This window comes from Vicia villosa, linkage group LG3 (genome assembly GCF_029867415.1).
Source record: "Vicia villosa cultivar HV-30 ecotype Madison, WI linkage group LG3, Vvil1.0, whole genome shotgun sequence".
In the NCBI taxonomy this organism is placed as follows: domain Eukaryota; kingdom Viridiplantae; phylum Streptophyta; class Magnoliopsida; order Fabales; family Fabaceae; genus Vicia; species Vicia villosa.
This window is the reverse complement of record NC_081182.1, coordinates 175561239-175589180: the sequence shown is the minus strand read 5'-3', so window position 1 is coordinate 175589180 and position 27942 is coordinate 175561239. Positions and strand designations below refer to the sequence as shown.

The 27942-nt window shown below is 35.4% G+C and overlaps 1 long non-coding RNA gene and 1 pseudogene across 2 annotated transcripts; one reads left to right on the top strand and one right to left on the bottom strand.

Annotated features, from left to right (window-relative positions):
• The first annotated feature begins 55 nt into the window (after window positions 1-55).
• LOC131659430 (uncharacterized) lies at window positions 56-27942 on the top strand (annotated as a pseudogene).
• Window positions 9157-10949, bottom strand: LOC131656940 (uncharacterized). 2 transcript variants are annotated; one of them, XR_009300387.1, is made up of 4 exons: window positions 10691-10949; window positions 10497-10608; window positions 10260-10356; window positions 9161-9765 (listed from the first exon to the last, which is right to left on the bottom strand). It is a non-coding gene; the product is annotated as an uncharacterized LOC131656940 (long non-coding RNA). The 2 variants fall into 2 exon arrangements; XR_009300388.1 differs by having other exon boundaries at window positions 9157-9765; window positions 10497-10949.

Below are 27942 nucleotides of genomic sequence, written 5' to 3'. Positions count from 1 at the left end.
TATATTTTTCTTATTGTTAATTATTTTCATATCTTATTATTTTTTACAGGAGATTATGGAGAAGTTTTTTAAGAGGAAATTACCATCAAATGAGCAAGAACCTAGTTCTCAACAATATGTTCAATTTAAATTGGAAGGTTTTTAATCAGATCCTGGAAAGCGGCTTAAAATTTCAGCATATCATCCAAATGATCAAGAGATAATTCGCAGAACATATATACAAAAAGGACCGTGTCAACCTACTCAGCATAATTTTCCCCAAAGACGAATTGGAAACTCATTAAGAAGATTTTGTTCTTCTTGGTTCAATGAATTTGGAAATTGGTTAGAGTATAGTATAGAAAAGGATGCGGCATTTTGTTTATGTTGTTATCTTTTTCGACCCGATTTTGGAAAACAATCTAGTGGCGATACATTTGTAACAAATGGATTCACTAATTGGAATAAGAAAGATAGACTCTCATCACATGTTGGAGGTCCAAGTAGTGCTCATAATATTGCTTGGAAAAAATGTCAAGATTTGATGAACCAAAATCAACATATTGAAGTTGCTATATGTAAACAATCTGAAAGCGTTCGTGACCTATATAGAAGGCGGTTGACAAGTTCCATTGATTGCATCCATTATTTATTAAAGCAGGGATTGGATTTTCATGGTCATAATGAATCAATAGAGTCATGGAAACAAGGTAACTTCCTAGAAATGCTTAGATGGTATGCTAAGAGGAAAAAAAAGTACGACAAGTTGTATTAGAAAATGCTCCTGAAAATCAAAAAATGATTTCTCCATAAATTCAAAAGGATATTGTTAAGGAAGCCTCTTTAGAAATCACTAAAGCTATCTTGACTGATCTTAGAGATGAATTATTTGCCATTCTTGTTGATGAATCCCGTGACGTATCGTGTAACACAATTCTAAACCCCGCGGCAATTAATTAATTAAATAAGAGTAACATGCACAAGGGCGTCACAATTCATAATAAAAAAATAAACAACATCGGTCACATGTCATGCATTTACTGAAGAACGTCTTAACATAGCTCTTAAATCAAATATCTCATGTTTACACAGCGGAATAATCATCACAACTAGCATTACATTGTCAATGCTTTAATCCTCAAAATGAATTAAACCAAAACAGAGTTATTGTCATAAACTTAAAACAGCGTTCCCACAGTGTTACATCTATCAGAGCATGACCCGACGCTAACTAACACATTGACTCATGAGCTAATCCTCACCGAGTCGAAGCCGCTATCCTCAATCTGAAAAATGTAGTGTAAGGGTGAGTCTCATTCACAATTAACAAATATTATTGAATTACAAATAACAATACATCAATAGTTACATTGTTCACCCAATTCATCTATATTGAGATAATCTAACATCCACACAATCACATAACACCAAACCAAAACAATGAAATACATTCAACCATGTTATCAAATTCATGCATATGAATGCAACTGACTCCATGCATGTGGTACCAACATCATCAATGGGAATCGCCCACCGACCGATCTATCATAATCCAGATACGGCCCTACCAGCACAAATTCCACACAATGGGAATTCTGCCCTTTACTGAATCCTCTCATCATCTAGGATTCAGCCCTCATCAATGTTTATGAATGCATGCAAACATATATATAACATACTTTCATCATCACCATTCTATGAGTAGCATCATCTATACTGATTTCATCATCATCATCATCATCATCATTATTAAGCATGTTTATATATATCAGCATCATTCATCACAAATCAATCATCATCACCATCATTACAGAACATACATGTATTACACTAATCATCATCATCAAAAGTAAGAATCTACATGTATTCACATCTTCCAAAACAAGTCAATCATCAATTTACAATTCTCGACAATCATCACATAATCATGTTTTCAAAACGCATCTTATATTGTCACATCTCATCACATATGTCAACAATATATCATCCATCAAACGAACAAAGTATACACATCATACTCATATCATTACATGAAATATCTCATGAGTTCCATTACACAATCAATTAAAATCATCATACGAATCATGTTTAAAACATAGCATGTATTGTCATATCTCATCATATATATGTATAATACATCATTCATCAAGCAATAAATTAATAATTCAAAATTTATTGAAAGCTACACCTCATTTTATCATTAAAACTCATAGGTTATCTCATAAGGTTCATCATACTCGAAACGGCACTAAAAACGGAGTTACGGATCAAAAGTTACGCATCATTGAACTTTCGAAGAAAATCACAAAACAGGATTTTTACACACAGAAGCCATACGCGTATGGCACCTCCCATACGCGTATCACCCAAACCCATACGCATATCAGTCATCTCATACGCAAATCAATAGAACTAAATTTACACTGAAAATTCCCATACGAGTATCAACAAACCCATACGCGTATGGCCTCACCCCATACGCTTATGCCAGTATTCCATACCCAAAACACCAGTATTTCTCCAAAATATGCAATTTCGCACCAGTCCGTTTTCCACTCGTTTTCACTCATAACAGGCTACGATTTTAAGTCTAAAACACCATCTTTTCACACATTAACATATGGTATTCATCCAATTTCATCAATCTATTATCCTATGTCAGTTTTACACATTAAAACCTAACTTTCTATACAATTATTGGAAACCCATAACTCAGATTCAGTGTTCATGGAAGAATGCAACAACATAACAATTGATACAATACCCACAACACAAACATCAATTAACATACAATTCTATATAGAATTTACAGAGGTATTCATCAATTATTCCACTTCTATTAAATTTATCCCAAAACCTAACTCTGACATATGATCAAATTGACTCAACAACACAACCAAACAGGCACTATCATCCATAATTACAATAAGAGATGGTAATTGGAAGAGTCCCCCCTTACCTTAGCCAAAGATTCTTGATTGGTCTTCTTCCTCTTTGTTCCTCTTCACATATCAGCTTTCCAATCTCTCATCTCCCTGCTCTGCTTTTCACGTTCCTTTTTCCTTTCTCCCAATTCCTTATAATTTTATAAAATACCTTTAATTAGAATAGGGCCTTTTCTAATATAACACCCCCCTCATTCCTTAACATCACACATGGCCCAACATCATAAACCATTCTTTTCCAATTAAATTCCACAAACCACCAATAATTCTAATTATTAATTAAATTTCCAATTAAATTAGAAATTAAAATATACGGGTGTTACAACTCTCCCCCACTAAAAGAGTTTTCGTCCTCGAAAACATACTTCAATCAAAGAGTTTCGGATAGGAGTCTTTCATCTGGCTTTCTAACCCTCATGTAACACTCCCACCTGCCGGTCCTCCCTAAGTTACTCTAACCAAAGCTATCTCTTTGCCACGTAATTGCTTCAAATTTCGATCCTCAAATTCATCTGATATAACCAACAGAAAGCATGCCTCATGCATTCAAATCTCAACTTTTACGTCACATTTGACCATCCAAAGGTGTACCACTCGTTATGTCTCCAAAAGGTTAACAACAATAGAACCTTAAGGTACGACCCATACAATGCGCCCAATAACTGAATAATTTAATTACACAACCATGGTATGACCACACTTGATCAACACTGCAGTAACGCATTCCATCTACCGAACATATCAACCTTAGACACACTTTTCCATCCGAGCGATGAAATAATACGTACACTTTTCACCAACTGCTTCATTCAAGAAACTCAATAATAACATTCCTATACCATTGAATTTCAACTATCTGACTCCTCTCAAGTCACACCAGCAATTATCCAACACGTTACATTCCGCTTTTGCTGCACTATTCTGATTACTCATTACAATCATCATTACCAATTAGGTTTCTTAGTTTTACCCAATTCCGACTCTCTTTACTCATTCGTTCAAGAATCCTTCTTTATCATACATGGTACTAATTTACCACTCAGCAATACTTACTCGCACTCAAAAACAAATTCCTGATTTACTTCCTCTATTTAAACATTCTAACCATCAGAACGAGTACACACAAGTAGTTATAATCACACTCATCAGCCTTAATATACCACTTCTTACAAAATAGCTCAAACTGAGTCCCGCTCTTCTCTAATAATTAAATCAACTTCGTCCTTCATAGATTATAATTCCTCATTATATCTGGAATCTACAGTAACATCTTACAACAACACACAATTATTATAGCATCATACAGTATCAACTCATCGTCTTAACTTCGCTGAATACATACTCGTTAACTACGTACAGCCACAATAACATGCTCATCATCTCGACAATTATTCACAAGAATTCTAATCCTTCGGCACAACATCCTTACATCCACTAGATTCTAAATCCAACATATAAATTAATACATGTTCTCTACGTAGGCTCCCGGCATATTAATTCCTCACTGCCCACGAGTAGTACTTGCACACTACTCCACATCACACTTTCGCTATGCGACTCTGATTACCCGTCTTAAGTCATCATCCAATATATTGCACTCTTTCGTATTCACTTCTTCGTAAGTTCACACAACATGGTGAGTGATTTATTCTTACGGCTTAGTATCCATCGCATCTTATACCATTAAGGTAACAAAACAAGTTCATTCTATTTATATGATTCCGTCTACTATCAACAAGAGATTAAGGGTGATCAAGTCCTCAATTTGTCAATAGATAGCCGACAACCATATTTATGCATAAACCGTCGTTACTACATAATAGTGTCCTTTCCGATTTTGCACCCAAACTCATTAACATCGTCATAGTTCAATAATTCACCTTGAGTCTTTACAACTCGCACGCTTCCCTCTCATTGGATCTTATCAGTGAGACAACAACATCCAAACATTTTACACAATCCACTTCATAGTCACTTAGCATCACACACTTTTTAAGTACTTCCAAACTTCCTAATCACTAATATACTCGTACATTACTATTCATCTCGTTCCAAATCAAAATCCTGATCTTAGTAAAGACCGCAACAACATTCATAACTCGTGGTTTCACTCTAAATCCCATGACATCTTTCGTGTCCAAATATCATTCCACTCGGAATCTCAACAAAGTCTTCCTCACATCAATAGGTGTTAGAAATCTTATACAATTCTTCTTTTATACTTGTCGTTGCTTTAGCATCACAAATATGACTTAAACCGTTCTAAAGTTTATTCCACATTTTCTACTAATTCACTTCTCACTAAAATCCATCGGCACTCAAATCATATTTATTACCGAACATCTCATCCACTTATTCCTCAACAACATGTTCTACTCAATTTCGTTTCAAACAATCGCGGTAGTAGACATTCCTATTCAACAAGCTTCACACTTCCTTAATCGAATTTAGAATCTCTCCTCATAGGATCACCTCTACTGTATTTATAACTCTCTCATAAGTTAGAACATAATTTCACCTCTTCGTAGGCTCAAACGGCACATTAATCCGACACTCGGAACTCAAGATATGCATTTTCCAATCGTCATCCGAAATGCAACATCGACATCATGCAGCGACGCTCTATACGATATCTCTAAAACTCTTCAAATTGTATTCAATTCTTAAAATTACTTCTCAACAAACCTTCTAATCATTCCTTCAATCCGTTCAACTCCGACATTGACATCCCGTGCAGCACCAACAAACAAGTCTAGTTCTAAGAACAAGAGTAACCGTAACTTCACCTCTTTCCAACATCATCCTGTCGCAATTAAATATGTTACAGCTTCTGCAACCATTTTTATAACAAGTTCATCTCGTTAGCTTTCTGTCACTTCAAACGGAACTCAAATCGGATGTCCAGAACTCCAGTTATGAATTTTCGAAGTTTCATAACGATTCAGCAATTTTCCTGCGTTTTGCTTACGGAAATTCCGTTCCAAAACTCACCCTCTTCAAATCAATCACATTCCAAACAGCCCCTTATCATATCTCTTCACTCCCAAACTTCTTATAACTTGAGCGACACATCCCATCGCTGAAGTTCGATTTCTGAAACATCATGACAACAATCTTCTTTGCAAACTTGCAACCGAACTTCTTCCGAGACGCAAGGCTACTCAACTGACAACTTCGCAGTCCACCAGCAGAGCTGATACATTGCAACATTCTCATTTCCCTCTCCCACAAATAATCATCAATTACATCTAATCATCCTCCTTCAAGATGCTCCAACTTAATTACCAGTCAAGTCTTAATTCCAAGTCACCTTCGATTAGGGAAACAACAACCCCAACAACGCTTGCACTGTTGCCAACCACAGCCTACTGAACCATTCATCTTACAACTGAAATATAACCGAGAAGTGAAGCTTCTCCCCCACTTGTTTCAATCCAACACCTGCAACAAAACAAACAAGTACTGACAGTGATTCACTCACATGTTGCGTACCAAGGGATAAAACGCCGACAGTATACAATTGTCGCATAACTCAACTGACTCGACAATTGGCCGGACAAACTGACCTGCTCTGATACCACTATTGTAACTTCCTTCTAAACCCCGCGGCAATTAATTAATTAAATCAGAGTAACATGCACAAGGGCGTCACAATTCATAATAAAAAAATAAACAACATCGGTCACATGTCATGCATTTACTGAAGAACGTCTTAACATAGCTCTTAAATCAAATATCTCATGTTTACACAGCGGAATAATCATCACAACTAGCATTACATTTTCAATGCTTTAATCCCCAAAATGAATTAAACCAAAACAGAGTTATTGTCATAAACTTAAAACAGCGTTCCCCTAGTGTTACATCTATCAGAGCATGACCCGACGCTAACTAACACATTGACTCATGAGCTAATCCTCACCGAGTCGAAGCCGCTATCCTCAATCTGAAAAATGTAGTGTAAGGGTGAGTCTCATTCACAATTAACAAGTATTATTGCATTACAAATAACAATACATCAATAATTACATTGTTCACCCAATTCATCTATATTGAGATAATCTAACATCCACACAATCACATAACACCAAACCATAACAATGAAATACATTCAACCATGTTATCAAATTCATGCATATGAAGGCAACTGACTCCATGCATGTGGTACCAACATCATCAATGGGAATCGCCCACCGACCGATCTATCATCATCCAGATACGGCCCTGCCAGCACAAATTCCACACAATGGGAATTCTGCCCTTTACTGAATCCTCTCATCATCTAGGATTCAGCCCTCATTAATGTTTATGAATGCATGCAAACATATATATATAACATACTTTCATCATCACCATTCTATGAGTAGCATCATCTATACTCATTTCATCATCATCATCATCATCATCATCATCATCATAATTATTAAGCATGTTTATATATATCAGCATCATTCATCACAAATCAATCATTATCACCATCATTACAGAACATACATGTATTACACTAATCATCATCATCAAAAGTAAGAATCTACATGTATTCACATCTTCCAAAACAAGTCAATCATCATTTTACAATTCTCGACAATCATCACATAATCATGTTTTCAAAACGCGTCTTATATTGTCACATCTCATCACATATGTCAACAATATATCATCCATCAAACGAACAAAGTATTCACATCATACTCATATCATTACATGAAATATCTCATGAGTTCCATTACACAATCAATTAAAATCATCATACGAATCATGTTTAAAGCATAACATGTATTGTCATATCTCATCATATATATGTACAATACATCATTCATCAAGCAATAAATTCATAATTCAAAATTTATTGAAAGCTACACCTCATTTTATCATTTAAACTCATAGGTTATCTCATAAGGTTCATCATACTCGAAACGGCACTAAAAACGGAGTTACGGATCAAAAGTTACGCATCGTTGAACTTTCGAAGAAAATCACAAAACAGGATTTTTACACACAGAAGCCATACGCGTACGGCACCTCCCATACGCGTATCACCCAAACCCATACGCGTATCAGTCATCCCATACGCCAATCAACAGAACTAAATTTACACTGAAAATTCCCATACGAGTTTCAACAAACCCATACGCGTATGGCCTCACCCCATACGCGTATGCTAGAATTCCATACGCAAAACACCAGTATTTCTCCAAAATATGCAATTTCGCACCAGTCCATTTTCCACTCGTTTTCACTCATAATAGGCTACGATTTTAAGTCTAAAACACCATCTTTTCACACATTAACATATGGTATTCATCCAATTTCATCAATCTATTATCCTATGTCAGTTTTACACATTAAAACCTAACTTTCTATACAATTATTGGAAACCCATAACTCAGATTCAGTGTTCATGGAAGAATGCAACAACATAACAATTGATACAATACCCACAACACAAACATCAATTAACATACAATTCTATATAGAATTCCCAGAGGTATTCATCAATTATTCCACTTCTATTAAAATTATCCCAAAACCTAACTCTGACATATGATCAAATTGACTCAACAACACAACCAAACAGGCACTATCATCCATAATTACAATAAGAGATGGTAATTGGAAGAGTCCTCCCTTACCTTAGCCAAAGATTCTTGATTGGTCTTCTTCCTCTTTGTTCCTCTTCACGTATCAGTTTTCCAATCTCTCATCTCCCTGCTCTGCTTTTCACGTTCCTTTTTCCATTCTCCCAATTCCTTATTATTTTATAAAATAACCTTTAATTAGAATAGGGCCTTTTCTAATATAACACCCCCCTCATTCCTTAACATCACACATGGCCCAACATCATAAACCATTCTTTTCCAATTAAATTCCACAAACCACCAGTAATTCTAATTATTAATTAAATTTCCAATTAAATTAGAAATTAAAATATACGGGTGTTACATATCTAATAAGGAACAAATGCCTGTTGCTTTGCGTTACGTCAACAAAAATGGAATTATTCACTACAACAAAAATGAGTTTAGACAACAGCTGAAAACCGCGGCCAAAAATGGAATAACCGCGGCCTAAACGTTTAGGCTACGGATTTCCAGGTGTGGAGTATACGGCCGTTGCCTATTCCCTGAGCCGACGGATTTTTGACTTTGGACCACGAAACACAAAATGCGTAGTCTAAAGTATTGAATAAGTGACGAATTTTTTGTTCTGTTTAGACCACAGTTTTATTTAGCCCACACAAAAAAACTGTTGCCTTTTTTATTGACCACGATTTAAAATTTAATATATTCTTTATGGAACACTTGTAAAGCGTTGCATATTCTTCAATTCATACTTTCATCTTAAATTCCATATATTGCATATTCTTCAAATTCCATATATTGCTTATACGTACTTTAGGGTCACAATTGTACTGAAATTGTATTTCACAATACTTTTTAACTTATACTTCTTATGAAAAGATTTATTCATTACATAAAAAAGAATTCAAGTATAAATAATTGTACATAAAGTTTAACTCTAAAACTAAATATACAATAAACGTTGTTAAGATCCCTAATGGGTGATCTCATTCCTAAATTCCTGACTGCAGCTTTTAGACTACTAAAAACACTATACTATACAAAGAATTTGGTATTATCCTATAATTACTTAAACTACTTAACTCTAATAAAAAATCAGAAAGTACTACTAAATAATAGTAGATAGTCTTCAACAGTGTTACTTCTAAGAGGTAATATAGTAACCCTTATACTCAAATAAAAAATCAAATTCAATCAAGTGAATTCAATTTTCAAGATTAACAGCGCTTGAAGATTTTGTTGCACAACCCGTTGGATTTCTGCAAAATGAGAAAACTTCATTAATTATCAACAAATTAAAATACAAAACAAAGTTTGTAGGTTAAGCATTAATGAATCAAATGACAATAGATTTCTCAATAAGAGATACAGTAGGTCTCTTAGAAGAAAAGAATCCAATCCTAAATTAAATAGCCTCACCCGAGAAGGATTAGTTGAATCGTGTTATCAAATGTTTGAGAGACAAATTCTGATACTCTTAGAGAAGTTAAGAAAGACTTAAAAAGTAGTTGATCTTTAGAGAGACAAATTCTGATAAAAGCCATCTAGCATAAACTTTTGAATACCAATTACTTCAAAGCATAAGTGACAAACATTTAACAAGGGTTAAAAGGAGCAAGATTCAATAGAAGAAAATTGTATGAACCAAATAATAAGTGACAACTGAATTTTAACATCATAAAAAAAAAACACTATTTGGTTAGAAAAAAAATAAAATAAATCATGCCATAACTCCAAATAGATAGAATCAAACCTCATAACATCAACAGAATTTCAATTGCTTATCTCTCTAATCCATCTCTTGTGTGCATAGAGGACAGGTCCTTTTTCCATTGTTCCTCTTGATCTCCCTGAACAAAAGAATGAATCATCTTTAAAACGGGAGAAAAGTCCCAAAGCCATATATAAACACAATAAATTAATAATACATTACAATCTGTCCTAAATCCCTAACTTCTATAGGAAAGAAAAGAAGTATTGTACTGCTTACAAGTAAATTCCAGAAACCTCAAGAGAATGCAAGACTGACCAATTACTTCATTCGCCGCACCGATGGAATTTCGTGTTCAAATTGAATGACATAATCTACTTCCTCTTCCAAGCTGAACAATGAGTTCTTACCATGGAAAGTGAGTTATAAATACAAAATTGGGCTAGTTAAAAGAGAAAATGAAAGGAGAATACCTTGAACAGTAATCAAACTTGAGTGATATAAGTTTTTGTTCTGGTGATGGCGGAGAGAAGATAAGAGCTTACGGTGAGGCATCCACTCAATAATGGAGGCAATAACACGAAATTGAAGGAGCCGGGAACCGGAAAGGGACGAAAACCAGAACGCAAAAGGATGTAGGTGAGATGGTTGTCGTAGGCGAAAGGAACGGCAAGAAGGGGAGGGCGAATACGGCTAGGGTTCTATGAGGAAATGACAGCGACAGAGATAACATATTTTATGGGCCTGAAATCTGAATGTGAATACATTTGTATTTTATATTTTTTCTAAATTTTTAACTTAAAACATATTCATTTATATTTATATTTATACTATTCATTTATAATTTAATTAATTAAAATAGCATTCCAATATTAAAGTTTAATCAAGTTAAAAATTACTATTTAGATTAAATTAATGTTTTATTAATCTAAATACATTCAAATCTATAACTAGAATTTTTTTTATTAATTTCTTTATGATACAGTACATGCTCGTATACATTATATATAAAAAAATTTCTAATTTTGTAATTAAGTTTTTAAATTTATTTGTGATAGATGTTTTATATTGTTTAATCAAGTTTATAAAATATTACCAATTCAAAAATTAATTAATAATTTATTTCGTTTTTAATAATTATTAAAAAAATAATTTTTTTATTTATTTATTATAATGATAATTATTTTTGTATTTGTCAAACAAAATAAAATTATTTTAAAATAATTTAATAAACTAAAATTTATAGGTTTAATTCCTTTTCATGTTTTCATTACTAAAATTAGCTACTTTTAGTTCGACGCGGATAGAAGACAAAATAATTATATCTTAACTAATCAAATAAAATGGAGAATGAAAACAAATATAATATAATTAATAAAATAATAAAGAGAGTGGTTAAGTTTAGGCTACGTTTGTAATTGAATAAGAATATTCCACGCTTATACAATGTGGCTTAAAATATCTATGACAAAAAACTATGGTGTATATATAAGAGGCTGCGGTTTTTTTAAGCCGACGAGTCAAAAAGCCTAGCTTATGATTAATAGGTTACGGATATTTACAAAAATCAAAAAATTGGCCAACACGTTAAAATGCGCACTCTATTTCTCTTTTGGCTACAGTTTTTTAGCCGTTGTCTATACATCCGTTGTATAAAGTCAAAAATGGTGTAGTGATTATTGAGAGTTTTCTGGGCATTGTTCATGTTAAAAGTACAACAGTAATAGCTTTGAAAGTGGCTGTTGAAGAGTTGTTTTGCAAACATGGTCTTACTACTTCAAGAATTCGTGGTCAAGGTTATGATGGCGCTAGTAACATGCAAGGAGAATTCAGTGGTCTAAAAGTTTGATCTTGAATGAAAATCCATCTGCATTTTATGTACATTGTTTTGCGCATCAATTGCAACTTAAATTAGTTGCTATTTCCAAAGATCATCTTCAAGTTTGTGGTGTTTTTAAATTAGTGTCTACTTTAATAAATGTTGTAGGGGGTCTTGCAAACGGCAACACATGCTTCGTGAAAGACAAATAGAGAATATTAGGGAAGCATTGGGAAAAGGAGAAATTTGAAGGATAGAAAAACACTTAGAAAGGGGGGGGTTTGAATAAGTGTAGTCTAAAAACTTGAACGATAAAAACAATATGCACAGTTATTTTTATCCTGGTTCGTTGTTAACTAAACTACTCCAGTTTACCCCCACGGAGTGATTTACCTCACCTGAGGATTTAATCCACTAATCGCAACAGATTACAATGGTTTTCCACTTAGTCCGCGACTAAGTCTTCTAGAGTATCCTGATCACAACCTGATCACTCCAGGAACAAATGCTTAGACACAAGCTAAGACTTTCTTAGAGTATCCTGACCACCACGTGATCACTCTAACTACAACTGCTTAGACACAAGCTAAGACTTCCTAGAGTATCCTGATCAACACTTGATCACTCTAGTTACTTACAAATTAATGTAATCAATTCTAAGAGTATTACAAATGCTTCTGAAAAGCTATAATCACAACAGTGATATTTCTCTTAACGTTTAAGCTTAATCTCACTAATATATTACAACAGCAATGTAGTGAGCTTTGATGAAGATGAAGTTTCTGAGCTTTGAATTTGATCAGCGTTTCAGCAAGTTAATTGTTAGCAAATCGTCAACCTTGCTTCTCATCAGAACTTCATATTTATAGGCGTTTGAGAAGATGACCGTTGAGCGCATTTAATGCTTTGCGTGTTCCGTACAGCTTTGCATTTAATGTTTCACGCTTTTGTCAACTACCTCGAGCCTTGTTCACGCTGTGTCTACTGACGTTGCCTTTAATAGCTTCCAACGTTCCTTTTGTCAGTCAGCGTAGCCTGCCACCTGTACTTTCTTCTGATCTGATGTTTGGGAATAAAATATTTGAATATCATCAGAGTCAAACAGCTTGGTGCATAGCATCTTCTTGTCTTCTGACCTTGAAGTGCTTCTGAGCGTGATACCATGAGAACTTCAGTGCTTCTGCTTCTGATCTCAAGTTCTTCTGATGCTTTCATAGACCCATGTTCTGATTCTGCCTTGACCATCTTCTGATGTCTTGCCAGACCATGTTCTGATGTTGCATGCTGAACCTTCTGAGACAAAGCTTCTGAGCGCTGATTTGTGCATACTCTTTATATATTTCCTGAAATGGAAATTGCAATGTATTAGAGTACCACATTATCTCACACAAAATTCATATCCTTGTTATCATCAAAACTAAGAATATTGATCAGAACAAATCTTGTTCTAACAATCTCCCCCTTTTTGATGATGACAAAAACATATATAAATGATATGAATTTGCGATCAGAAAGAGCAGACGGCTAAAGACAAATTACACAGCTATAGCATAAGCATGTGAATATGTCTCCCCCTGAGATTAACAATCTCCCCCTGAGATGAATAATCTCCCCCTGAAATAAATACTCGAAGAACTTTAATAATAAAAGACTTCCCTGATTATTTCGGTAGAGACGATCACATAAGCTTCTGTCTTCTGATAATTCATAGCTTCTGACTTCTGCTTCCATTTGACAGCTTCAGAACTTGAATTTCTTTAGATCCCTAGAACACTCACAGCTTCTGATTCCTGCTTCCATTTAGGACAGCTTCAGAACTTGAATTTCTTTGATCTTCAGAACATTCACAGCTTCTGATTCCTGCTTCCATTTAGGACAGCTTCAGAACTTGAATTTCTTTGATCTTCAGAACATTCACAGCTTCTGATTCATGCTTCCATTTAGGACAGCTTCAGAACTTGAGTTTTCTGGATCTTTAGAACATTCACAGCTTCTGATTTCTGCTTCCCTCGGATAGCTTCAGAGCTTTGAATTTCTTCTTACATCACTTCATGCTAGATTGTATCAGAACATTGTTGAATGTATCAGAGCATCATCAGAGCATCTCTACATCCTGAAATGTTACAGAATAAAACTAAACGACAAAAGTCAGCATGAATGAGTTAGAACATAAAATGTGTATCAGAACACAAAATATGTATCAGAGCCATATAAGCCATATAGAATATATCAGATCCAATAGACAATGTATCAGAGCAAATAGACAATGATTTGGATCATATTCTATTATCAGAATTTCTAATCATTCTTCCTTCTTGCTTCTGATTCTGAAGCTTCCTAGCACTCAGCTTGCTTCAAGAATCTAAGAGCTTGATTCATTTTGTTGCTTCTTATGTTGATCTTGAGTCTTTGATTCCTGCAACAACACAACTTAAAAACATAGAACTTTGCAAGTTCTGTTAGTAAATGTGGAGCCTTTTTACTCGGTAACTGATAATATTAATCAGATCATTTATCATATATTTTCTCCCCCTTTTTGTCATATCATCAAAAAACAGAAAAGATTCAGATACAAACAAAGAGACACACGGAGGAAAAAGGATGATTTCATTGAAGTTCAAACAACAGGTACAGAAGTACACGAAGAGAAGGAAGACAAGATGCACAAAAACAGATGCAGCAAAAGCAAAAAAGCAAAAAACAACATAAACTCAATCTAAGACGGCCCTAGCCTTGACAGGATCTTGGCCAGCATCTCTTGAACCCCATTGTTGTGCTCATTCTGCTTCTCTATGAAAGCTCTAAACTCATCCTGGTTCTTCTGAAGAACTTCCAGAGTCCTTGCAAGACGGGAAGGTTCAACAGAAGAAGCTTCACAGCTTCTATCCACAGGGATGGCATTCTGATCCGTGGCTTCCATAGTTAGATCATTTACAGGATTTTCCTCAACAGGAATGGTTTTATCAACATGATCTTCTACATCTGCTTCTTGCATAGAAGCATCTCCATAATCTGCAGCTGGAATCTCAGAATCTCCATTCTCAAGTGCCTGAAGAATGGCAGCAAGATTCCTGGGGGCAGAAGGACCTTCAACTTCTGGTGGGTCAACAACTTCTGGAATGACCAAGCTTGGGTCTTCCTTAGAAGGGTTTTCCCTCAGAAAGTCAAAGAGGGTCTTGAAATCCCCGAGCAGAACTGGATATTGAGGTATCCAGACCACAATCTCCCTGCAAGGGTTGGCTTCCAATGCAGCAGCGAGTCTTGCTACTTCCAATTCATCCACAAAGGGATTTTCCTCAGCAGCAACACAATTTTTGAGAGGATGGTAGTATATACCATTATCATCTTCCAGAAGGTAACCAGGGGCAGCAGCCACTAGTCTTTTCTGTACTCCTATTGCTTCTACTTGAAAATCCTTGCGAAATCTTCTCCAGAGATTTCTTGTAGAAACATCATCCAGACCATTTAGAAATGCATCCTTCAGAAGGTCTAGACTGCTAATCACCTCATGTCTGAAAAGTTCCAGGTAGGTATAGGGTTCAGGTTCAGGCGGATTGAAGGTGAATTTGTAGTCAGGGTAGAGAAGACAGTAAGGTTTGGATTTTCTGGTAGGTAAGGGATGGGATATAGAAGGTGGAGGTGCGGTGGATGAGGAAGAAGGGATATCTGAGAGAATGATTGATGAGGATGGAATATCAGAAATGATAGATTGAGAAGAGGATGGAGTATTTGTAAAGGGAATTGGTGAGAAAGATTTATCAGAAGGAGTTGGGGGAAGAATACTTAGAGGTGTGGGGTTTAGAATGGGTGAGGAGAAGGATGATGGAGAAGGATTTGGTAAAGTGAAGTTTACTTTTGGTTCAGATGGAGGTGATTGGAGAGATGGTTTAGGGACAGAAGGAGGTGGAGTAAAAACCTGCCTGGAGATTTGTACAGAAGAAGAAGATCTGGTTCTGCGAAAGGAATCTCTGATCCTTTTATCCCTTCGTTCGTCAGAGTCCACCTTGTCAGGATCATAGGTGACCCTTAACTTCTTGGATTTCTCAGCCTCATCTTCTCGGGCTTTTCTTTTTAGCCTAGCCTTTAGTTCCTTCTGATCCTTCTTCAGAAGATCAGCCTTGGACGGAAGTACTCTGCCACGGATCCAAACAGGATCAATATCTGATTGCTTCCTAACACAATCTTCCAGGTAAAGCTTGACAACCTGATGCAGTTCTTTTTGAAACAAAGAGGCAAAACTTTCAACAGCAACTCTTCTTGACAAAATGTCAGGAAAGCTTGTGCACACAAAAGGTACATTTTAAATGAGTTCCAGTCTGAACAAATCCACACCATTGAAAATGGGACCTTGAACTACTCCAAGAAAATGGGACGCATTGAGTTTTCTGATGGAGTCCAGCACTTTGCTTTCAATCAGAATGTCTGAAATCATTCTTCCAAAAGGAATAGTCGTTCTTGGAATATGAGGGTACTTCGCTCTTTCGTCTTCTCTTGACTCAAAGATAGAAGTCTTCAGATTCTCAAACAGAATATGAGAGATGTTGATCTCAGTCTTTTTGCCAATGCAGAAAAGAGTATACTTGTGATCCGGACTGATGTAGGAGGAGGAGAGCATCCTCTTTCTATGGTGAAGGGAACCCAGAATAATCTTAGCCCATACTTTATAAAACGACCTTAAGGTGCCTGTGTTATTAGAGTCAATTCCAAAAGTCTGAGAGATTTGTTGTTCAACTTTAGACCAATCAACTGATGCATGTCGAAAACCAGTCCAACCTTCTTCATCATTCAAATTGTACAGCTTCCTGATGAGCTTTTCAGTGATAACCACTTCATGCCCTAGCACGAATGAAATGATGGCAGTTGGGGTAACCGTTGCATGTACCCAGAAATCCTTCACAAGTTCAGGATAAATTGGACCAACCAATCTATCAAGATACTTAGACCATCCTTGCTCAAAGATTCTTGCATCACACTTAAAGCCATTTGCTTTTAGGTTGTTGATGTCCACAGCAGATTCACATAGAACTTCCAGTTCTTTCGTGGGTATTAAGCATGCTTTCAATGGAGCATACTCATATTTGCTTAGAAGGATCTGTGTAGAGGTGAGCCTTTCTTTTGAGTTCGATGAACAAGAAGATGAGTTCATGATGATTATGCTTTGAGATCAAATCAAAAACTAGGGTTTGAAAAAAAATGCAACGAAGGGGATGCACAAGAGAGAGAGAGAGAGAGAAAGAGAGAAAAAGAGGGAATGAAGAAGAAGCGGGTTATTTAAATGATTTGAAAAAAAAGAAATCATTATGCATTTAATGAGAAATGACATTAGGAGAGAGAACATGGTAAATGAAATGATTTAACACAGTTACCTAGGTCGGCGTCTTTTCAACTGCACGCTTTGTACTAACCGCACAGACACGTGTTCACCATCAGATAATGGATGACAGCTGTAGAATATGAGTAAACTTTACGCCTTTTGATTCTGATCACTGCTTCTGATTGTCATTCTTAAGAAATGATCTGGTTCTGATAGGATCATCTTTCTTTCCAAGGATCACATCTTCTGAATGAGCTGAGGCAAGTCTAGGTGATCTTCTGACTGTTGGCTCTTCAGAAATCATGAGATTCTCTAAAGAAGCAGCAACTTGATCTTCTGATCCATTGCTTCTGAGACTGCCAGCTTCTGCAGCTTTGCTTCTTGATTCTTCAACTTCTGATATATCAATATCAAAATCTGCAAAATTCTCAAACTGCTTTGGTTTTTCAAGACCAAGCTTATCATCAAACCTGATATTGATTGATTCTTCTACAATCAATGTTTCAGTATTGTATACTCTGTAGCCTTTAGAGCGTTCAGAATATCCAAGAAGGAAACACTTTTGTGCTTTAGAATCAAACTTACCAAGATGATCTTTAGTATTCAGAATAAAACATACACATCCAAAAGGATGGAAATATGAAATGTTGGGTTTTCTGTTCTTCCACAATTCATAAGGAGTCTTATTTAGAATAGGTCTTATAGAGATTCTATTCTGAATATAACATGCAGTGTTAATTGCTTCTGCCCAGAAATGCTTAGCCATATTGGTTTCATTGATCATGGTTCTGGCCATTTCTTGTAGAGTCCTATTCTTTCGCTCTACAACTCCATTTTGCTGTGGAGTTCTGGGGCAAGAGAAATCATGGGCAATACCATTTTCTTTGAAGAACTCCTCAAAGAATCTGTTTTCAAATTCGCCACCATGATCACTTCTGACCTTTATGATCCTGCACTCCTTCTCAGATTGGATCTGAGTGCAGAATTCAAAGAACACTGAATGAGACTCATCCTTGTGTTTCAAGAACTTTACCCATGTCCAGCGGCTATAATCATCAACGATGACTAATCCATATTTCTTCCCTCTGACAGATGCTGTTTTGACTGGGCCAAACAGATCAATGTGCAAGAGTTCTAACGGCCTTGAGGTAGAAACAACATTCTTAGACTTGAATGCAGGTCTGGAGAACTTGCCCTTCTGACATGCTTCACAAAGAGCATCTGATTTGTATTTCAGATTTGGAAGACCTCTGACCAGATTTAGTTTGTTAATCTGAGAAATCTTTCTCAAACTAGCATGTCCTAATCTTCTGTGCCAGACCCATTGCTCTTCAGAAACAGACATAAGACAAGTCACCTTCTGCTTCTCAAGATCAGAAAGATCAATCTTATAAATGTTGTTCTTCCTCTTGCTTGTAAATAGGATTGAGCCATCCTTCTGACTTACAGCCTTGCAAGACTTTTGATTGAAGATTATATCATAACCATTGTCACTTAATTGACATGGACAATAAGTTATGCGTTAATCCTTCTACAAGAAGTACATTAGTTATGGAAGGAGAGTTACCAAGACTTATGGTTCCAGAGCCAATGATTTTGCCCTTTTGATCTCCTCCAAACTTGACTTCTCCACCTGGTTTAAGCACCAGGTCTTGGAATGTAGACCTTCTTCCCGTCATGTGTCGCGAGCACCCAGAGTCCAGGTACCATGACATTTTGCTTTCTGTCCTCTTTGCCGCCAAGGATATCTGCAACAAAAATTATCTTCTCCTTAGGTACCCACAATTTCTTGGGTCCTTTCTTGTTAGTTCTCCTCAAGTTCTGATTGAACTTGGGTTTAGCAAAATATTTAGCAGGAGGAACAGTGTGATACTTCTTATTCTGAGTTCCATGATATTTCTTAGATTGTGTCACATGCTTCTTGGTGTGTGTTATGTGAAAACTTTGTGCATGTGATGTGTGCTTAATATCATGGGAGTGGCCAAATTTAAATTGGTTATACAGAGGCTTGTATGATATTTTCATATCATCCACAGATTCAAGCTTGTATGGGATTTCACCCTCATAACCAATGCTAACTCTCTTGTTCCCAGACACAACATATATCATAGAAGCTAGCTGACTTCTGCCAATACTTCTAGATAAGAACTTCCTGAAACTTAAATCATATTCTTTCAGAATATGATTCAGACTGGGAGTGGATTTTTCTGAATCTGAAGGAGATCCAACATTATTGGATAATTTTAAAACTTTTTCTTTTAATTCAGAATTTTCCAACTCAAGCTTCTTAGTTTCGAATTCAAATTGCTTTTTCAGCTTTTTGTATTTGATACTAAGATGAGCTTTTAGTTCAAGAAGCTCTGTTAGACTGGAAACTAACTCTTCTCTAGATAGTTCAGAAAATACCTCTTCAGAATCTGATTCTGATGTAGATTCTGATTCATCATCTTCTGTCGCCATCAGCGCAAAGTTTGCCTGCTCTCCTTCAGAGTCTAATCCTGATTCTGATTCAGAATCATCCCATGTTGCCATAAGACCTTTCTTCTTATGAAACTTCTTCTTGGGATTCTCCTTCTGAAGTTTCGGACACTCATTCTTGTAATGTCCAGGCTCATTGCACTCATAGCAGACAGCCTTCTTCTTGTCAGATCTTTTGTCACCAGAAGATTCTCCTCGTTCAAATTTCTTTGAACTTCTGAAGCCTCTGAACTTCCTTTGCTTGCTCTTCCATAGTTGGTTTACCCTTCTGGAGATCATGGACAGTTCATCTTCTTCTTCAGATTCTGATTCTTCAGGATCTTCTTCTCTAGCCTGAAAAGCGTTAGTGCATTTTTTAATATTAGATTTTAATGCAACAGACTTACCTTTCTTCTGAGGCTCGTTTGCGTCCAGCTCAATTTCATGGCTTCTCAAGGCACTGATAAGCTCTTCCAAAGAAACTTCATTCAGATTCTTGGCAATCTTGAATGCAGTCACCATTGGGCCCTGTGGACCTCCGATTTTTTAATCCCGGGCCATAACTCTGTTCTGTAGAGATACGTGAACTGACTCTTTTTTATCGCTTAATGCTTTCGCATTTTTGAAAATTCACAGAGTCGCCACCGACCTTTTATTTTATCCAATTAAGGAAAGGTTTATAAAAGAAACAGAAAAAAGACCTTTGAGAAATTCTGGGTAAGGGGGTAGGTTATACAAAGGGAAGGTGTTAGCACCCTTTGTATCCATGGTTATCCATGGGCTCTTAAGTTTGCTTAGCTCACTTGTTTTTCGATCACTTTTCAATTTCTCTGAAATTGCTCATATGTGGTTTCAAATACTTTTGTAGATTGAATTTTGTAATGATCTGTGTGTGGATGTATACAAAATGCTTGTTTATCTTTCGAAAGATGTTTTGAAAAGAACGTTAACTTTGTAATAATCCGTGTTTGGATGTATACAAAGTATTGTCTTTTTTGAAAGTTTTGTTTTGAAAAACAACAGTGTATGAGAATTTGTTTGTTTTGATTTGAGCAAGCAAACTAGGAGGTCTACCCTGAGTTGTAAGGTCTTTATCCTATTTCCTTTAAAAATCTATCCTTTCACCGGATATAAACGCAAGGTTCGATTTTGTACTCAAAATAGTAGAATTTTGACTTTGATTTTGAAAAGAATGAAAAGGGTATTACCTGAAGAGGTGCAAGTGTGATTGTGATTGGATTCAGATATTTTATCTTTGAAGTTAGTGATCTAACGGTTCAATTTTATCTTTGACATACACGCAGTTTATATTTGCTGGAAATTAAAATGCGGAAATGTAAAGTGCGGAAAGTAAATCTACGCTATTACATCGATTGTGCAAGAAATGTAAACTAGCCTATTTACATGAATTTGACATCCTATACATTTATCTAGGAATTTAAATTGCAAGAAAAATAAAAGGCATATTTTTGGATTTTTTATGATTGATTTTAATTATAATTAATGCATGATTAATTAAATTAAAATGAAGAAAAAAGATGAAAATAGATTTAAACCTAGAAATTAAGTTTAAAATATGTACAAAATATTTGTCAATTAATTTTAAAACAAAACTAATTTTTTTGGAATTTTTGAAATTGGTTTGGAATTGATTTAAGTTAATTAAAACATAATTATGCAAATAATTATACAAATAATTAAAACTTAAAAAGAAAATTATTCAAAATATGTACAAAATTAGTTTATAATATATAAACAATATTTTATATAAAGAACAATTTATTTTATGATTTTTCGATTGGTTAGAATAATTAAAAAGCAAATATATAAATATATACTAATTAATTATGCAAAATATTAAATTTTTGAAGAAAAATAAAATATTTTTATTTCAGAAAATAATATATTATTTTAGAAGTCTAAAAATATTTTTTGTGTATTTTTTGGATTTTTAAAACTATTTTTAATTAATTTAACAAAGAAATTAAAATAAAATAGAAAATAAAATAGAAAATAAAAGGATACTGATCCTGTGTGGTTTGATTGAGGGAGTATGATGTGCACGCGTGATCTGGAGCGTTGGATGACTCATTAAATGAAATCAAGTGGTCCAGAAATTGAGGCTCATGGGACACGTTGCACCTGCAAAGCACAGAATTAGAGGAAAATTTAAAAAGGTACGCGCGCTGCTGAACCAATGAGGGGGAGACACCTCATCGTCTTCAACCTTCAGCCAGGGGTTTTTACAGCGCTTTTATGAAACATGCGCTGTAATTGTTGAACCTCAAACCTGCAAAATAGCGAATAGGGGTAAACGTGCAGAGAAGTTTGGCGCGATGGTACCATTCAATTCGTCTGATCCATACGAACCTAATGGTGCTATTTAGAACTTGTAATTTGGCCTAATTTTGAAAGCCCTAATTTTGAAGCTATGAACCCTAAAATGGTAGTTTCGTTTATACGTGTCCAAACTTCAATTAAGTTTCCAGAAATGATCTACACTTCAAACCAAACTTAATAGTATGTCTACATCTTGTTAAACATGTGTGAATAACCAGATACGAATTGATTTTAGTTTGAACAAATTTGGACCTGTATAGCTCGATTCAGTGAGCTTCAAGGCTTGTAACTGATTGGGATAGTTTCAGTGATGTTCAAGGAAGGTGTATGAATGCTTAGTTTGTATTGAAATGGACTGAAATTACAAATTCGAATTTGAGTTTTCTTTGAATTTTTTTCAAGTGATTACAAGTGTTATGAGCTTATGTATGCTTCTGAACTCGCCTCTCTTTTGTTACTGAACTATGATAGCTTATTTATAAGCATTGAGTGCTTACAATTGAAGCTAAGAAGTGTCTTTAGTTGCCTTTGTTGAAACTTTGGTTTTTTAATATTAAAAACCTTGAATTCTTGACCAAGTCATCTTGCCTTCAATGCACCTGCCTTGCTCTTCAATTCTCTGCAGAAAGGTAGAGATTCCTTGGGTGAGTCATGCTTGATTTGTAAGCTAACCATTATCCATGCATTTTCCTTTTAATTTTAATCTTAAAGTAAGATAAAATCATGCCAAAAATGGATAAAAAAAGGTGTGGGCTTAGTCTTGGTCGTGGGAGGCCCATAACATCATGGAAATGATGTTTGAATGCTGAAAACTTGGCCCCATTTGGAAAAAATACATTTTTGAGCAATGTTGATTTCATGTATTTTCCCAAAATTTAGCCAACTTCAACAAGGTGTAAATCCTTCAATTTTTGTCATATGAAGGAGATCTTGCACTTTTTGGAAACCTCAAAGAGTCCTCTAACCAATGCCTTTGGTATCATGTCAAAATGATTTTTGATGCTCCTTGTGTGTCCTTTTGAAAAAAGTGTATTTTTGTTGACTTTGAAAATGACCTGTAATGTCTTTGGTCATATTTTTCAAATGGTGAATCCAATGACCATGGGATCAATGGCATTTGAAAGATAATTGAATTTCCTTCAAGATGAGCTTTGGTTTGAATTTTTTGGATGAAGGATGAGAGAGTTATGATCAGTCAAAGTTGAGTTGACTTTTCAGGCAAAAACCCTAATTTTGAATCTTAGAGTTTTGTTGATTTTTGATCTTTCCTTGATGAATTATGATCATCCAATGATCAAATGATGAATCCTTTGACAAAATATGGACTTTGACAAAAAATTTCATTTTTGACTGTCTGTTGACTTTTTTGGTCAAACGGGTCGTCTGTTGACTGTTTGAGCTGCTGACGGTGCGTCTGAGTGAATTGAAGTTTGAAAATTTGTATGATGGTACTTTGAGATATATGGATGTGTATGAAATCCATTTGAGCTCTCAAAAACTGGTTGCTCCTGTAAAAACAAGAAAAACCCTGATTAGGGACTGTTTGTGTAGGAGACAGTTAAACGTACCTGATTTTTTTGTGCAGTGTTGAGTTTCTGCTAATCGCGTGATATTCAGAAGACTTCTAGCACAAAAGATCTTGGAATTTTGAATTGTGAAAGATTGATTTGATTGATGGTACAAAACACTGAGAATTGTACTGCCAGCAGTTTGGCTGTCGACTGACTGTTCAGGTAGCAGTTAGAGTGAAAAATCAACAGTCAAAGTTAATTTTCTTTTTTGTTGTTTTTGTTTTTGTTTTATGTGAAAAATGAAAGTTTATTTACATGACTTGGTAAAAAAAACACAGACATAATAAATAACTAATATTTACGGTATGCGGGCAAAATTACCGATAATAACCCTGAAAATCATTTAATGCACAGAAATAGGAATATTTGACTGGCAGAAAACACACAAAATATTATCTTAGTAATTAAGCAATATTATGACAAATAGTACAACATTTAATACTGACAGTACAAATATCACATACTATATTGAACAGTACGACGAATAAACGGTACATTTAAGAAATAAGAAATACGGCAAATTTTAAGAATGACGATTAATGACCCATGCTATGAACAATAACATGTAGATGATTGGGAGTGCAACCATTGCAGGTCCACACTCTTCAGGACTATGCAGGCAGAAGAAAGTCATGATCACCGTAGCAATGGTGATGACTGTAAGAAACAGTGTCTCTATCCACTTTGCCATTCTTGTCAGGGAAGAAGAAAAATAGATATGAGGTAGGAATTTGAAAGATGAGTTAGAATTTGATGTGAGATTTTATGGAAGAAAATGAGAGGTATTTATAGAATGGAAAGAAGGATAGAGACGTTGGGGAATGATGTGATTCCGTACAAAAGGAAAACTTGAGTGGAAGTAAGATTTGAAAGAAAGTGGATGATAGTGTTGGGAAAGAGAGATTTGATTTTTGAAAAAGAGATTTGAAAAGATTTTTGAAAATAATGGAATATAGTACCAAAATTAGTGGGAAACAAAAGATAATAATAATCTACTTGTTACCAGTACAGTCTGAGTTTCCTGATTCTGCGCCTGCAAAAAGATTTAACTCTGTACCAATTGTGTCAGTACTATTTATCTGTAAATAAATAAATAGCATGTGTGAAGTAATAAACAGTATTTGGCGTTTGCGTAAGAATAAATTCAACTGCAAGCCAAAATACTGTAAGAAAAATTCTAAAAACTAAGTGTTTCATATGTTAGGATATTTGTTGAAATAATCCATAATTATATGAGACTCTTAATTTTCAGATTGGAGTTTTCTTGAAAAAAGATGTGGGCAAATTTTGGGGTATAACAGGCCCCATCTTCTGGGTAAACTTCTGATGATCTTCTTTACATGATCAGCCTTGGTGTAGCCTTTGTCGAGAACTCTCAATCCAGCAGTCAGAGTTTGAAATCTTGAAAACATCTTTTCAATGTCTTCACCATCCTCCATCTTGAAGACTTCATATTTCTGGATTAGAGCAAGAGCTTTAGTCTCCTTGACTTGAGCATTTCCTTCATGAGTCATTTTCAAGGACTCATATATGTCATGGGCCGTTTCCCTGTTAGATATCTTCTCATACTCAGCATGAGAGATAGCATTCAGCAAAACAGTCCTGCATTTGTGATGATTCTTGAAATCTTTCTTTTGATCATCATTCATTTTGCTTCTCGTGAGCCTTACACCAGTAGCTTTAACAGGATGTTTGTAACCATCCAACAGAAGATCCCATAGATCAGCATCTAGACCAAGAAAGTAACTTTCCAGTTTATCTTTCCAATATTCAAAGTTTTCACCATCGAATATTGGTGGTCTAGTATATCCATTGTATTGCTCAGCAGAGCCAGATGTAGATGCAGTTGGATTTGATTGAGATTCACCAGCCATCTTTTACTGAAGCGTTTTTCTCTTCCTGAATCTTTTCTAAACACGGTTAAGTGCTTGCACCTTAGAACCGGCGCTCTGATGCCAATTGAAGGATAGAAAAACACTTAGAAAGGGGGGGGTTTGAATAAGTGTAGTCTAAAAACTTGAACGATAAAAACAATATGCACAGTTATTTTTATCCTGGTTCGTTGTTAACTAAACTACTCCAGTCCACCCCCACGGAGTGATTTACCTCACCTGAGGATTTAATCCACTAATCGCAACAGATTACAATGGTTTTCCACTTAGTCCGCGACTAAGTCTTCTAGAGTATCCTGATCACAACCTGATCACTCCAGAAACAAATGCTTAGACACAAGCTAAGACTTTCTTAGAGTATCCTGACCACCACGTGATCACTCTAACTACAACTGCTTAGACACAAGCTAAGACTTCCTAGAGTATCCTGATCAACACTTGATCACTCTAGTTACTTACAAATTAATGTAATCAATTCTAAGAGTATTACAAATGCTTCTGAAAAGCTATAATCACAACAGTGATATTTCTCTTAACGTTTAAGCTTAATCTCACTAATATATTACAACAACAATGTAGTGAGCTTTGATGAAGATGAAGTTTCTGAGCTTTGAATTTGATCAGCGTTTCAGCAAGTTAATTGTTAGCAAATCGTCAACCTTGCTTCTCATCAGAACTTCATATTTATAGGCGTTTGAGAAGATGACCGTTGAGCGCATTTAATGCTTTGCGTGTTCCGTACAGCTTTGCATTTAATGTTTCACGCTTTTGTCAACTACCTCGAGCCTTGTTCACGCTGTGTCTACTGACGTTGCCTTTAATAGCTTCCAACGTTCCTTTTGTCAGTCAGCGTAGCCTGCCACCTGTACTTTCTTCTGATCTGATGTTTGGGAATAAAATATTTGAATATCATCAGAGTCAAACAGCTTGGTGCATAACATCTTCTTGTCTTCTGACCTTGAAGTGCTTCTGAGCGTGATACCATGAGAACTTCAGTGCTTCTGCTTCTGATCTCAAGTTCTTCTGATGCTTTCATAGACCCATGTTCTGATTCTGCCTTGACCATCTTCTGATGTCTTGCCAGACCATGTTCTGATGTTGCATGCTGAACCTTCTGAGACAAAGCTTCTGAGCGCTGATTTGTGCATACTCTTTATATATTTCCTGAAATGGAAATTGCAATGTATTAGAGTACCACATTATCTCACACAAAATTCATATCCTTGTTATCATCAAAACTAAGAATATTGATCAGAACAAATCTTGTTCTAACAAAATTGCTAGTAGGAAAGGTCTGCATCAAGAAACAAATCTGAAACGAGTCGCCGATACTCGATGGAGTTCTCATTTTGCTACTTTGACCAATTTGATATTGATGTATGATTCTGTAATGGATGTTCGTGACATTTTGAAAAAAGATTCGACATTGCTAAGAGAACAAAAGGCTGAAGCAAATGGTCTTATACTTTTGATGAATACTTTTTATTTTGCACTAACATTGCATTTAATGAAAAAGATCTTGGGTATTTCAAATTAATTGTCACATGCACTGCAAAGAAAAGATCAAGATATCGTCAATGCTATGAAATTGGTTGACATCACAAAACAACGGTTACAAGCTTTAAGAGATGATGGATGGAAATCTTTAGTGGATGAGGTGACTTTATTTTATAATATGCATGACATTCACATTCCAAACATGGACGATATATACTTTCTGGGAAGATCACGACGTGAAAGTAATGTCGAGTCTATCACAATAGAGAAACATTATCGCATTGAATTATTTTATACTGTCGTGGACATGCAACTTCAAGAACTTAACAATCGTTTTAATGAGACAAATAGTCGGTTGCTCATTTGCATGGCTTGTTTGACTCCGACAAATTTGTTCTCTTCTTTTGACAAGGCAAAGCTGGTTGAATTTGCAAAGTTCTATCCACGAGAATTTTGTCAAACTAGTTTGGTCTTGCTTTATAATCAATTTGAGACTTATATCATTGATATGCGCAACAATATCGAATTTGCATCTTTGAAAGGAATTGGAGATCTTTCAAAAAAGTTTGTTGAAACTAGAAGGCATGTTGTTTATCCGTTGGTTTATCAACTTTTGAAGTTGTCAATGATTTTGCCCGTTGCCACGACAACCGTGGAACGATCCTTTTCTGCTATGAAGATTGTGCAAACTAGATTACGTAATCGAATGGGGGACGAATGGATGAATGATTGTTTAGTGACTTATATCGAAAGTGATGTGCTGAATGACATTGATAATGAGCCAATCATCATTCAACAATTTCAAAATATGAAATCCCGTAAAGGACAATTATAA